The following is a 12,100-nucleotide window of genomic DNA, read 5'->3' as shown; positions in this document are numbered from 1 at the left end:
CCCCCACCGTTGTCTGTGTTGCTCCTTCCCTCCCACCTCCATGTCTGTATCGATTCTTCCCCTCCCATTCCCCTTATCCATGTTGCTTCTTCCCTTCCTACCACCCACCCTCCTAACGTCATGTTCATGTCTCAAGCGATTGTTGTAGAAATGCTTTATGCACACAGATATGACATCATTAGAGGCTCACTTCATCCATGTGATTCCTTACAGACATAGTCTTGTTATGAAACCGAAACTGCACGAATTCTTGAAAAACATCGACCCAATTTTGAAATTCATAACTCTAAGTTGGTGGAAGCCTATTTGAACCACTTATTCCCTCCCTTGCCGTTTGGCAGCAGGACATGATGAGCTCTTGTTGTTTCAGACCTCCTATTAACACCTCCAACAGAGCATTTTTTTGGGTTTAACTCACTGGGGATTTCGTTTCTAACGCGCAGGAGATTTCAAATTTGTAGGTATTTATTTTCAGCACAGTTTGCTTGGAAAGACTTAAGTTTACAGTGTGCATATTCTGTACATCTGTGCCCATGCATTGAGCATTGCTCACTAGGGTTGCAGGTCTTTCCAATCCAGTAGATTTTGAGGTTTTACTTTTAATAAATCCCAATTTAATCCACTTTGGTAAAGGGAGGCATCTTCCTCAGAGTGAAGCTTCCAATATAGTGTTTATGGTCAGGGGTGGAGTTGATTCCTTTGGAGGGCTAGCTTTGTGACAAACAATAGCAAGCCCAATAAATCAGGAGAAATTGTTTTGTTTGTTTTGAGCACAAATTTGCGTTTCTGGAAGATTGTGAATGTGTAAGAGTTTGAAACACTGTTTGTTACACAATGGAATGTAAATCATAAATTTTTTAAAGTTTTGCCTGCAACTGCATGCGCTCTCGCTTACAAGGGGTATTCTTTTCTACAAAGGACTTGGAGCCCACCCACTGCTTACCATTGGTGGGCTTCATTGTCATTCACTTGCTGCCTCCTAATTCGGCAGCGTGTGCTGGCTTCACTTCCTCTTCTTTGGTCTGGAGCACGGACCAAGTACTGATTGCTTCACCTTGATTAGGGTCCTTCCGTTGCTGGCGCTGTGATAAAGGTACTATTTTTCTTTTTTTCTTCTTCCCTCCAGTCCTACCCCAAACCCTCCATTGTCTGTGTTGTTTCTTCCCTACCACCACATTCTCCCAGTGTCCATGGTGCTTCTTCTGTGATACCTCCCCACCTTCCTGTTGTACTGTTTCCCCTCAAGCAAAAAAATAGGTCTATGACACAGGCAGCGCCAGGGCCGGCTTTAGTGCTGGTGGCGCCCTGTGCGACAATGTTTGTTGGCGCCCCCCCAATGACCACATCAACCACAGATTCTCTCACTAGCACCCTTTAAGAGTGACCAAGTCACCATAACCACACTTTCTCAGATGCATTGAATTAGTTATATAGCGCCACTCATACCAGTGCAGGGTGTCCGTGCACTTTGCATCACACACACATTACACAGAGACAATCTTCATACGTGTGTAAATCAGTGTATAGGAAATGTTACATAAGCCTAAGGACTAAAAGTGTAGGAGTCGCATGTCATCCATACAGGTAGGCAGTATAGTTCAAGAGTGCTTGGTGTGGAGAAGCACAAACTCAGAGTCGAAAAAGAAACAGCATAGTTGGGAGTTTTCTTTAATAGTAAGAATCGATTCCTAGCCAAATTAACCCTTTTTGCAACATTAATCAATGTTCTAATAATGTATACTTTGCAGTGTGTATGCAGTGCTAGGATGAAAGTTAATAGCTCACTTTCCTATATTAGGACTTTAAGTTCTAAATTGCAAGCAACAAAAGGATGTCTTTTTTGAAAGCAGTGACCTGCTGATCTGTTTACATCATACACACTCTGTAATCTACCTGGAACACGTTCTTTGCAGCAGGCATATTAACCCTCTGCACTAACTTTACCTAAGTCAAAACCTCAACTATACAAAATGCTGATCTCTCTCCAGGAAGATAATTAATCACACGAGTTATCTTGACATTTATGTGATGCCTGGTAATTGCTGGGGGGAAGAAACGCTGCAGCAGGTGCTTCAAAAGCATAATAAACTTTCAAACACGGCGCCCCCAGGAAGCCAGCACCCGGTGCGGTGGCACCGGTCACACCGCCCTTAAGCCGGCCCTGGGCAGCGCTGCCTGCGTTACAGCGCTTTTTTTTCAACTTCGCACTTCTTAGCACTTTTTGTAACAACTTTTACAACTTATTATTTTTTTAAATAACCATGCTGCACAGCAACCACGCTGCTGCTCTACACCTTGGCTGAAAGACATTGGCAAAGCCATTAGCTCGAACATAGACGAGACCTGTTGGCGTTGCCAGTGCTTGTTTCTTTTTAAACTTTATCCGATTTCTAAACCTACGTGTTTTGTCCTCATGGCCGCATTGCTCAAGAAACACAACGTCAACAGCTCAATGTCCCCCAAGTCTCTGCAGCGTTGATCTCACGGTCAACGCAAGAATCTTACAACAAGGAAGCGTCAGTCCTCACCAGCACTCTCCCGAGCGTGTGTCCCCCACGGTACTAAGGAACTCGCTGCATGAACTCTCCAGCGGGCACCCTCTCTACCCGTGCGACCTCGAGACTGCTGCCTGCGCCGCTCAGAAGTCAGAACATGCTACATGCTATGATGTTATCAGTGCGTGCTGGTCAGTTTCTCTGTCAGGGAAGCAACATCTTCCTGTTCTCGGATTCGTCTGCTTGCGAGACGAATGGGTTCGGATCTCCTGCCGCCTTGATCATCTCTTCAAATCACGGGCGCTTTATCGTACCCATCTGTGAAGTGCGACAACCAGTGTTACCTGTTCGAAATACATGTCCGCAGCGTGGTCGCTGTCTCTTTAAGGAGAGAGCCTTCAGAAGGAAGCGCAAGGGGGAGGGGGCGCAGGGATCAGTGGGTGAATGAAAACAATGCCATGCGGCCTGCCGCCCACTCCCCCGATCCTCCCACTGCTGAAAGCCACGCCGGGGGCGGGCAAGGGGTGGCTCTTTGGGGACGAGCCCCCGAACACGGGGCGAGACCAGGGGAACACCCATCTGTGGGGGGGTGGGGTTGAGGGTGTGCCCCTCGCTGAACCTGCCCTCAGACGGCCCCTTTGCAGATCACCGTCAGCTGTGGTGATTGTGAATGCTGACCCACGAAATGACCAGAATCCTCCCTCGGACTGGATGACGGCCAGTGCCTGTGAAGTCGGACGTGTATTTACCTCTAAGCGCCGTGTCCTTGCGTAATTGAACTGGTGCTCATAGAAGGCGCTCCGGTACCTTCGGGTCGAGTACGCGCTATTAAAACTGCAGAGAGAAAAAAACGCTGCAAACCCTGGCAGATGCGAGACAGTTTATTTCATTTTGTATTGATTTATTTAATGCAATTTTATATAGCGCGGACTTTACCCAAAGGAGTCAGCGCTTCACAATAGAACCAAGTAAGTGACACGAGGAAATGTACATACTTACACGTTGCAGATACTGTAATAGCAAAGGTGTGCACGTAAACTCCGTAGTGTTCTATGTTGCGATCCTCCCCGAGTCCTTCCTGCGGCATTTATTGATGGAGCAAAGCAACATAAATATGAACAGCGAACAATGACCTTCACAAACATCTCCTTAATCCCCCCCTTCCCGCATTCGGTAACATATTGTATAAGGTGCCACGGTAAAGCTCTTTGATGACATCCTGGAGTGACCACGTGACTTGTGACCCAATGATATCAAGGGATGTGAATGGAGCGTTGATTCGAACCCCTGCAAGATTGCGAAGATCAAAGCGTGCCTAGCTGCCTCTATACGATCAATTAGGAACCCCCAGGCCATTTCGTGGCGGGCCCCCAGCCCTGGCCATTCGAGGAGCCGGGGTATTATTGCAGAGTTCATTCCCTGCACACCTCTGTGCAGGCGGGCAACTAGAGCCACATTTCGGGGAGGGCTGAAGAAGATTTCGGGGGGGCTAAGTCTTCCAGCCATAGGCAGAGTGGCTGTAAGAAGGGGTGAAAACGCAACAAGAGCCTCATTAACGAGTAAATGGCCTTTTAAAGACCTGTGAAGTACTCGGGTCCGGCTGCAATTAGACGGACGCCAGCCCGCGAGGCTGTCTCAGCCGAGGGGGAGAGGGGGGGGGGGGGGGGTCTGAAGCCCGGTGAGCCCAATGGGTGTTGCGCGCCTGCCTCTGTGCGATCACCATAGGAAGAACAGCCTCATGTGCGCAAACAGAGGAAGCCTCGCACCCACAGGCACAACATTCAAACCCAAGTATTGCTTTGAATGTGTAGCCACGGTGTCGGGTGCCACTATTTTTTTGTTGCAGATTTATATAGCGTGACCTGAAGGTATCGGAGCGCTTTCCATGAGCACCGGTTACGTTACACAAGGACACATTCATTTTTGGGAGGCGCGGGGAGATTACGTGATTTTGCCCAGAACCAGCTTCACAGTCGGCGGATGTAGCCGCGAGGGTACATCCTCTCCCATCTTAAATCGGATATCACCATATGCCCAATTAAAACATCAAATGCCCTTAAGGCTTACATTCCGTTCTGAAAAAACGTTACTCCCGGAACCCATACATTGGGTTCAAGGTATGGCGACAAAAAAGGTTTAAAGTCTTGAGGGGCGAAGTGAATGGAAAGTAGTCTGACAGTCAACTTATACATTTATTTAACAAAAAAAAACTCTGCCACAGAGAAATTGACAGCAAGGAGAATCGCGACAGTAAATCTGTTCTGCCTTAATTGGTCGCAGCTGCCCCATTTTTAAATATTTTATGGGGGTTAAGGCACCTGTTGCAGAGAGCTTTTGTGTGTTCCATAAATCTCAGGAATAATAATAAGGGTAAGATAACTGATGGTTAATGCACTTTCTTGAGAGATCTGTTTTGTCTTTACACAGTTTTATTCTCATAAAATAACATAGAGGGTTAATTTGTGTCCTGCAAAGCATATGTGTAACATGCAGATGACAGATTTCGATTTAATGTAGATAAATAAGTGGGTTACTGTTTTAGACCCAGATCCTTTTAGTACCTGGAGTTCATAAATTCAATCCTTCTAACGTAGCACAGGGAGCTATGAATCGGCATCAAGCATCTGCATGGAAACTACAAGTTATGTCTTTAGAACCTTATTGGGTTTTTTCTCAGTATATTTCTTGTTATTGTAAGGCTGTTAAAAAGGTTTGCTCTGGGTAGTAATACAGTCTTAGTACAGAAAACCACAAGCACTGCATGATAAAATATTAAAACCTGACTTTTTGTTTCTCCCTGCCATGCTCTTTTAACATATCCCTATCGGTAAAAAAGATTTTTGACTTCTACACCTTGAAACTTTAATTGTCTTATGTAATATACTGTACATTGATTTACACACTTGTATGATTTATTGTGAATGTATAATGTGTGCCTGTGATGTATAGCGCTCAGACATCCCACATTTGGAGTAGCGCTATAAAACAATTAAAGAAATAAAAAAAAAGCACTATTTAAAATGTTACTTGTGTGGATACATCTGACATTCTTACTTTGCATGCATATCTCTTATAGACAGGGATTAAACAAAGTCAAAAGCTTTACGCAAAATCATAAATTCTCTTAAGTACATGTGAAATAAGCTGTTTGCCTTTGTTTCCCCTCAATTGCATTGCATCTAGGTGTCACGCTCCATATAGCTCCCTGCCAGGATTATGCTTGAACCAAAGGGGGGATGATGGGCCTTTATTTTGGCCTTTATTTTTGGCCCAGCAGGAATTTAAAATAAGAAAGCCCACTCGCCATTTGTACATTGCTGCTCCAAACATAGAGTAGACAACGTGCGGGCGCTGCTGAATGCAAAATTTCCTAGCTATCATGACGGAAAGTTTCAATTCTATTGAAGACTCGGAGGCGAGGATTATGTTTATCTCTTGAATTTATTATTGCTCAGCAGCCTTAGAAACAACAAACAGTAAGACTACATATCCCATGAGTCTTAAACAAAGAAGTGATCATAGAGGCAGTCCCATATAAACAGAGTCCCGGGAAATCACTTCCTCTTTCTTCGGGCGAACTACATGATTCCACGTGCCCTAATAGCCCTGTTTCTGTTCGGATCCTGCAAAGAAAGGAATAGCGTCAGATCATGGAAAACCAACGGCATCCCTGCAATCAAACATTAGACAATCCAAACAAGCGGAATAACTAAATCACATGACAAAAGTATCACCAGCAAACCACCATACTTGAAAGGAAAGATACTTATCCAACTTGAAGTACACTCGCATATCCCGAAAGGAAAGATACTGATCTAACTTGAAGTAGACTCGCAGGAGGGTAAGAGTAAGACAATACACTGGGTGGGATAATCCTCACCTCAGAGTCCTTAATAGAATTGAAACTTTCCGTCATGATAGCTAGGAAATTTTTCATTCTATGACAGGACCGGAGGCTTCGGATTATGCTGGTTCAAAGCTGATCGACGACCATAGAAGCCATGCCCAGGATGGGTTTAAAATAGAAATTTTTGAAGGTGGAATCCGAGGCCTAGTCTGCCGCTTTAAGGATGTCCTCCAGGTGCCCTCCAAGGGCAAAGGCTTTAGATGCCATGGCTCTCCTTGTCGAGTGGGCCCCAAAGGCCGAGGAATCGACCCCCGCTTCTTGGATAACCCACCGAACCCAGTGGGCAATTGTGGCGGCCGTTACAGCTTTGAAAGGTTTCTTAAGAGAAATAAAAAGTTGTGATACTCCGGGAGGTCTGTATTCCTCCGTCATCATCTTGTACGCCCCGACAGTGGACAACACACAATTTGGGATCGCCCAGGAAGGCCAGATAGTGCACCACTCTGGTGTTAGACTTAGTACGCTGCGCCATAGGGAACTACATCCCATCTGGTGTGAAGAGCCGCGCCGACAACTCCACTGCGCGTACATCTGAGACCCGCTTGCAGGATATCAGACAGAGCAGCATCGCCAACTTGCTGGAGAGTTCCTTCCAGGAAAGATAATGATTGTTTTGCCAGGACTGCAAGAAACCGAGTACAATTTTAATGTCCCACAGAGAGGAGTACTTAGGGCGAGGAGGAAACCAAATACGTATACCTCTCAGCAATCTGCAAACTAAAGGATGTTCTCCCACTGGAACTCCGTAAATGGGTTGGTTGCCCGCCGAAATGGCCGTTCTACTCGCGTTGATGATCGATCGGTAGGCTAATCCCTGATCCACCAATTCCGAGAGATAGTTGACCACGTGAATCACATCTGCCCCCACGGGATCCAAACCCTGTCGCACACACCAGCAGAGCCATTTACGCCAGGAGGAACGGTAACGTTTGACCGTAGAATCTGCCCAAGCCTTCCTGATAAGGGAGGAAGCCCAATCCCAAAGGCCAGGGACTTCCCAATGTCCCCTGTAATCCTCCAGCTCATGAGGCGGCGGGTGCCTTCTTAAATTAGAGGATGTAAGTTGCCTTGAGCATCTGTCAGGAGATAAGGAGTCTTGGGAAGTAGGTTTGGAGAATCCATAGAAAGTTCCAGAAGAACTGCATACCAGACTTGAGATTTCCAATGCGGTGTCACAAGGCCTACCTCAGCTTTCTGCCTCCTTATGAGAGCCGGGAGCCTGGGGATCATGGCGAACGGTGGGAAGGCATACCCGCGGAACGGAGTCCAGTCCTGTAAAAAGGCATCTGTCGCTTCTGGTAGAGGGTCCGGGCGCCAGATGAAAAAACGAGGGAGCTGAAAATCGAGACGGGACGCAAAGAGACCCACCTGACACGGTCCCCAATGAGACATCAGACTGCACAAGACCACCGGAACCAGTTTCCAAGCACTGTAGTCCTGTAGATGTCTGGAAAACCAGTCCGCCATCTGATTCAGCGAGCCCGGAAGATACTCTGCGGTGACCAATAGATTGTGGCTCAGGCAGTGCTCCCAGAATTCCTTTGCCAGGTCCGCTAGGAGCTTCGATCGAGTGCCCCCAGGCGATTGATATATCTTACCGCCAAGATATTGTCCATCTTCAGGAGGATGGCGTATGAGACCTTGTCGGCCACCAGGCTGCGAATCGCGAAGGATCCGGCTAGGAGCTCTAAACAATTTATGTGCAACGATCGCTCGTGCTCGGACCAATGTCCACCGGTAGTAACGTGTCCACAGAAGGTGCCCCAACCTAGGCGACTGTCGTCGGACTCGATCATCCGGTCCGGGGAGGATCCAAAGATGGCTCTCCCATTCCACCCTTGCATGTGCACGAGCCACCAAAGGAGCTCTGAGCGGGCCTCCTGCAAGAGAGAGATCTCTTGCGAGTAGGAGAGCCCGCGATGCAGGTGTTGTGTCTTCAAACGCTGCAAGACCCGGTAGTGTAAGGGGCCAGGAAAGATTGCCTGGATCGAAGAGGAAAGAAGCCCGACAATGCAGTCGAGATGGCGTAACAAGAATCTCTCTTTCTCCGAGGTCCGCCGCAGCTCTCTGCGAATCAAACGCATTTTCTGTTGGGGCAAACAGAGGCATTACCAGACCGTATCGACCTCGAAGCCCAAGAAGGTCAACTGTTGGAGTGGGAGTGTAGCCCAGGAATTTACTGATCCAGTATTTAGCTCAAAGTATTCCCCTATGGCCACTCGACGTTCCGCTCTGAATACATCGTTCATCAAAGGCTGCCTAGGAAATCTCCACTGCCTCTCACACTCCTCAGCCCTAGGGACACAAACCTGTAACACCACAGGGGAGTGGTCGGAATACGTTTCGGGAAGATGTTAGGATGACTTATACCAGGTGGTCAAATTAGGAGAAAGAAGCCAATAATCTAGTCTGGTCCACATATCCTATTGTGCCGAATAATAGGAATATGCGGCAGCTGCCGGGTTGCGCTGACGCCACACATCGACCAGACCCACCGTGTCACACAAGTCGAGCAGTGCAAGGCGTGGTCGAGGTTTGGTATCCGGTGAATTGGAAGTGCTGTTATGCGTGGGGTCTAGCAGTATGTTTAAGCCCCCCCCCCATGCATACATACCATGCGTCTAGTTGTAGGAACTGTGCGTGCAGGTCATGGAAGTACTCTGGGTTATCTACGTTTGGAGTGTATATACTGACGAATGCCATACAGTGATCCATTAGCTGACCCACTACTATAGTGTAGCACCCCCCTCTCTGTCGTTGTGTGCTTTGGAAAATTGAAAAGGCAAACGCTTGTGGCTCAATACCGCGGTGCGTTTTGTGTAGGTGTTGTAATTTGCAAAATAGCGATGCGGGCTCCAACCCGAAGCAAAGTTGGTGGAGCCTGCCTTAGGCAGGTGAGTTTCCTGCAAAAATTCAATGTCAGTTCCATGGCGCTGTAGATAGTGCAAAATCTGCTTCCCTTGTCTAACATTATTGAGTCCCTTAACGTTCCAAGTGGTCAGTGTCAGGTCTGAAAATGCGGACAATCTACCCCATGCAACAGGTAAACCAGGTATCAGTGGTTGCTTTTGTGCGTCACAGCTAGAGCTCAACATGGTGCAATGAGTAATCTGAAATAAAAACCGTGATAACCGGTGATTACGATCAACCGCCCACCTCCCCTCACCCATCCCTGCGTGACCCTATGCAGGGAAAACCCTCATAGGACGAGCAGTAACATTCATCATGTAAACACCCTAGATGATTAAGAAGGATAAAAACAAGATGCATTACAAATTTTGGGACAAACTTAATGTGCTAACCACACAGGGTATGGCAACGCCACACCAGATACCCAATTTTGCAGTGATTCCATTGTGATAACTTCACAAAAATTAGTTGGGTAGCAAACGAGGAAACTACTGACCATTTTGAACTTAGTAGGGGAGTCAGGCAGGGCTGTGTCCTTGTCCTCACCTTATTTCTTCTTTTTATCAATGGTTGCGTCGATTTCCTAATGGGCTGTGACAATGATTGCCCGGCGCTTGGGGGTACTTAAAATTCCAGCGCTATTGTTTTTATATGACACGCTACTGATTTCGAAAACCCCAATTGATATTAAGACTCTCCTCCTCAGGTTTCATTCATTCTGCGTCTCCTCTGGCCTGACTACAAACGTATCTAAAACTAGATTTATGGCAATAAACCCTCATAGGGGCTTTAGAGGGCCATTAACTGTAGAGGGGCAGGAATTGGAGAGAGTTCTCGAATTTGACTATCTCGGAATCCGGCTTTCTACCACCAACTCCTGGGACAGTCAAGTCTTAGAAGAGTTCTCTTAGGATAAACCATAGGGCCGCTGCTATTCTGAGACTTGCTGACAAGACCTCTTTTCACCCTGCCCCTCCACTTCTCGAAGTTTGATGAGCCCAAGCAGTAGCAGCTTCCACCTATGGCGCAGAACTTTGGGAGCATAGTAGTAAAATAAGTGCGCTAGGTACAGGTGAAAACAAATCTTTTGAGGACGGCCCTTAAACTACTGCAGAGCACTCCTTTGATCTTCAGGCAGGACCTTGGTATCCGCCCTATAACTTCCCTGGTGCAACTGAAACCCCTACTTTATTGGCTACGCCTTTGGTCTGTTCCCAGGCTGTCTCGCTACAGGGCAGGTTTGAGCGACATCCTTAGTAAACAAAAAAGTAGGACTTTGGTACCATGGCTGAGCTACATTTACATTAAAGCAGACCTTTTACTTATTGTGGATGCAAGAGCTCTGGGAAGACCTTTCCGCCATCACATCTTTCTCAATTAAAAAATTGAAGTCTCTTTATTGGGGCATGAGGAGATGAAGCTGATCAATCAGCCAAATCTGGGGTCCTTTAGGGACCGATTTATAGGGTTTAAGCCCTTTTCGACTCTTGAGGCCTTTATGGACCATAATAACCTTCCCCCCACCAAAGCACTTTATATAAGGTTTAGATTGGGCACTCTCCCCCTCGCTTCATTTAGCTCTAAATGGACATGTTGTTCGGGGGGGGGGGGGGGTAGCCTCTACCCAGCATGTAATGGGTGTGAGAAAACTGACGATCATCTGTGGTTCTTCTATACCTTTTTACTTGAAACAGCGTAAAAGCGGGATTATTCCCCTTCTACGTTCGTTAGGAATCCGTCAGTTTAGGGTTGCCCTGAGAATCTGTAAAGCTGACACCTCGCCCAGTATCATGTTTTTGATCGACAAGTTTTTAGAGAGTGTTTGGCCGATCCAGAGAAAAGTCACCTCACACTAATCACCAGGGCTGAGGGAAAGTTTTTGCCACACAACTATGCTGAATTGAACCATTCCTTTTGTATGTAGAGTGTTTTAATTGTAGTATATATGTTACTTTTATCTGTGATTTAAAAAAAATGGAGAAATATTCTCTTCTATGGTTTTTTATTTCTAGTTTTATTATGGTTTTAAAATGTAAGGTATATGTCCTGCTGTCACTTAAGGGAGCCATATAATTTTCATAGCTCCCTTTTAAAAAAAAACATTGTGCTTTGTTATTAATTGTACTCTTAGTGGTCTCATGTAAAGTTTGGTCCTTTTAAAAAGGAAATAGCTAGGCTATTACATTTATGGCCTAGTACCATTGTTGCCTACGTTAGTTTACATACTGCTTTACTGTAGTACCGTGGGACTCCTACTTCGACGACGGTGAATGATTCAAATATGTGAATCTATGAAAGATACCAATACTGGATAATTGCAGTTACAAGAAAGTAACTTAGTTTCATTTCCTTCCATTCAAGTACTGTAGAGCTTTGTGCGGGGTATAGCTACCACTGGTGCAGTTGCTCCAGTGCCCATTGTACCCTGATAATTATGGTAGTTTAATGACTCAACAAGAGTAAAAGGGGCCATATTCCTTGCTTGCATCAGGGCTCATGGTATCCTTGCTATGTTACTGACCTTTTGTACCCAAGGATAATTGAATCTGTAAAGGTACACTTTCAAGTCCTTTTCCCTGCCCTGTCTTACCTCAAAAGTCTTTTCTCTCCTGATGTTGAAGAGGTGCCATGTTGATGTATTCCTGAGTATACTGCTGCTATGGCTTTACAGGTGTACTGCATTGCTCTACCTACACCAGGATAGAGAAAATCATGACTTCTTTTTTCACTTGACCCTCAACCCTTTTAGCAAATACTTGGGGAGTGTCATTGAGTTTTTTCCGAGTAG

The 12,100-nt window shown here is 46.2% G+C and overlaps 1 long non-coding RNA gene across 1 annotated transcript in view; it reads left to right on the top strand.

The window, feature by feature from the left end:
- LOC146856512 (uncharacterized) overlaps positions 1-12,100 on the top strand; it is a 641,203-nt gene that overhangs the window by 119,658 nt on the left and 509,445 nt on the right. The window lies entirely within an intron of this gene.

Source organism: Triturus cristatus, chromosome 4_1 (assembly GCF_964204655.1).
Source record: "Triturus cristatus chromosome 4_1, aTriCri1.1, whole genome shotgun sequence".
Taxonomy (NCBI): Eukaryota; Metazoa; Chordata; class Amphibia; order Caudata; family Salamandridae; genus Triturus; species Triturus cristatus.
The sequence above is the reverse complement of the archived record's forward strand: the minus strand, read 5'-3'. Positions and strand labels throughout refer to the sequence as shown.